Genomic DNA, 2746 nt, shown 5'->3' on the forward strand with positions numbered 1-2746 from the left:
TACTTGATTTATTCTGATATGTAATATTAACAAGAATTGGTGCTGACTCAAAGCTAATGTGAATTTTTTAAAATGTTTTTACAATTATACATTAAATACTAAATCAAGATAAATTATTGCTACTTAGAAAACGCTGTTGTTTGTCTGTCACAATAAAAACCTCATTAACAACCAGCCAGTCTGTGTGACATTAACTGTGTAGTATTTATTACATTTTTTTAATTTGTTTTACAGCACTTTTCTCAACACCTGACAAATAAATCCAGAGCATTCACTGTGACTTTATTTACGAGTTATTCTATTCAAATGAACAGAAAACTAAATAAAGGCCTCCAGGCTATGAGCCCCCCAAAAAAATCACTTACAAGTAAGTGACAAACCCAGAACATTTTGTGCAGAAGGACTGTGGTGAACATTTCCTCTAAGTAAAAAAGTTCACGACTTTTTTTTTTCATACTTGTGGCGATAAGTCTTTTGGTTTGCGCAAACACAAATGTCAAAGTAAAAATAAAGTTGAGATTTACATCTTTTTGACCACAAACCACATCTGCAAAAGCAAATGCACTTTATCATTATCATCATAACTTCTCACTGCCAAAAGCAATCTTGAATTTGCCCATAACTGTGTCTGTTAGCAAAATATCTCATCAACCAGTGGACCGATTTTAGTGAAACTTTCATAAAGTAATAGTTGGATACACTGCTACGACTCTTTAACTTTTGAAGTCAGTTTGATGTAAGATGGCTGCCACAGCTACTCAATTTTAGCCAAGTCAAAAATTACTAAAACTCAGTCAGTTTTACTGATATTCATCTAAAATTTGGAGTGGGTAGTAGCTGAGAGTCATCCTCAACTCTTATTAAGAGTGCTACATGTTGTGCAATCATTTAACCTGAAATTTCAGCATTAACATTTGGTGTCAATATTTTCTGTTAGCAAAATATCTCATGAACCACAGGACAGATTTTAGTGGAACTCTCWGAAACTAATAATCAGATGTGCATCTACAGCTGTTAAAGTTTTGGAGTCACCTTAACTAAARATGGCTRCCACAGCTAACCAAACTAAGCAGTCCAAAAATTCCTAAAAATCAGTCATTTATAGATACCGAGCTAAAGTCGGCTGTGATAGTCGCTCAAAATATAATACAAGCATTGCCAGTTCACAAAGACTGAATAAAATCATGCCATTTACAAAAGATCAGAGTTTAATCTTATTGAAGGTTATGTGCATCCCATCAAAGAATGCCATGTCTGCAAATTAAAACATGTTTGCCCACTTAATCATAGTTCAGATTTACTCTGAATCAGATAAAATCTCTATTAATTTGTGTGCTTTGTCACATGTCAGGCCTGCTGCTGTCACCTGCTGCAGATTCATGCAAKTTGTTTTTTGACCAATTGGTACAACGAAGCCGTGAAATTAAGTTTACCTGTCATCTCAAARCGAGAAGGTCACAGGTTAGCCTCGCTTTAAAAAATACCTTAGAAAAACTTCCTGTTATAAATAACATTCAAAYTCTAGACTCAGCTGGCAGTTCTGGGTGACTTTCCAAAACTTCCTGTAGATCACAACACGTTTGTGTCATTATGTTTTACCATGTTGRGTGCATAATCATTTTTTAAATTGGTTTTTCTAAATGTGCTCATCTGAATTTCGACTGCAAAGCACTGCTTCTTTAGTTGGCGTCTTCATTTAGCTGTTTTCCACCAGTTTGCACTTAGCAATCATCTTTATGAAAAAGACAAGTTTATTGCTCAATCGCAGAAAAAAAAGTCTAAATTAGTTCTGTTTAAAACTCACACAGCGCTCAAAATCAGATATCAAGTCAAATTAATATGACTTTTTAATGTTAGTGGTGATGGTGCAGATAACTCGTAATTGAGACGTACAGCCTTTTATCATAAATTAGATGAAACGATTATCCAAATATAGCCAACATTTTTTGTTTGTTTGTTTGTTTGTTTGTTTTTTAACTCTATGGAGATTCAGAAAGGCCTAGAATATGTATTTGTATGGAGCAAATGATAAAATAAAACATGCTTTGCTCACAGAGGACCAACACGATTGGATCAAGATGATGATGAAGATGACTAAAACACTGTTTAATAAAGTTGTTTATCTGATTAACGCTCAACTCTGTTGGGATTTTTGAAGTGGGGGTATTAATTGACTGCATTTCAGTCTTTCTACGTGTATTGAAATTGGCCTCTGCCTTTTTAAGAACCTCCTACTGTTTCTGACGTTCCCACTTCAGCATGTTTCAAACGATGCTTCAGTGGAGGGTCCTTTGTGGAGCAGGGGCTTGGCTGCTGACTGAGCTCCAGCGGGGAGCTTTGTACCAGCAAGCATTTAGGCAGCTCCACATGACTACTAGGTGAAGGATTTCTCAAACATGCATGAATGAGTCAAAGCAACACTCTGGGTATGTTTTTAATGAGAGAATGACACGATATAAAAAAAGTCAATTTTGCATAACACCCCCTCTTTAAAATCTATTGATTGTAGAACATACAGACCTTAAAAGGAGTGCATAAAAACAGTAACTATTGTATATCTAGCACCATCGGTGTGTGGGTCCCATTATTTCCTTTGAATCATAAGCAATATATTTTTATTTATACAAACGTAAAACCTAAAATGTCTGCTGCCACAGAGATATAATTCACATATACAGCGGGTAAAATAAGTATTGAAGACGTCACTATTTTTCTCAGTAAATATATTACTAGAGGTGCTAATGAC

The sequence above is a fragment of the Austrofundulus limnaeus genome, unplaced genomic scaffold (assembly GCF_001266775.1).
Source record: "Austrofundulus limnaeus strain Quisiro unplaced genomic scaffold, Austrofundulus_limnaeus-1.0 Scaffold84, whole genome shotgun sequence".
Classification (NCBI taxonomy): domain Eukaryota; kingdom Metazoa; phylum Chordata; class Actinopteri; order Cyprinodontiformes; family Rivulidae; genus Austrofundulus; species Austrofundulus limnaeus.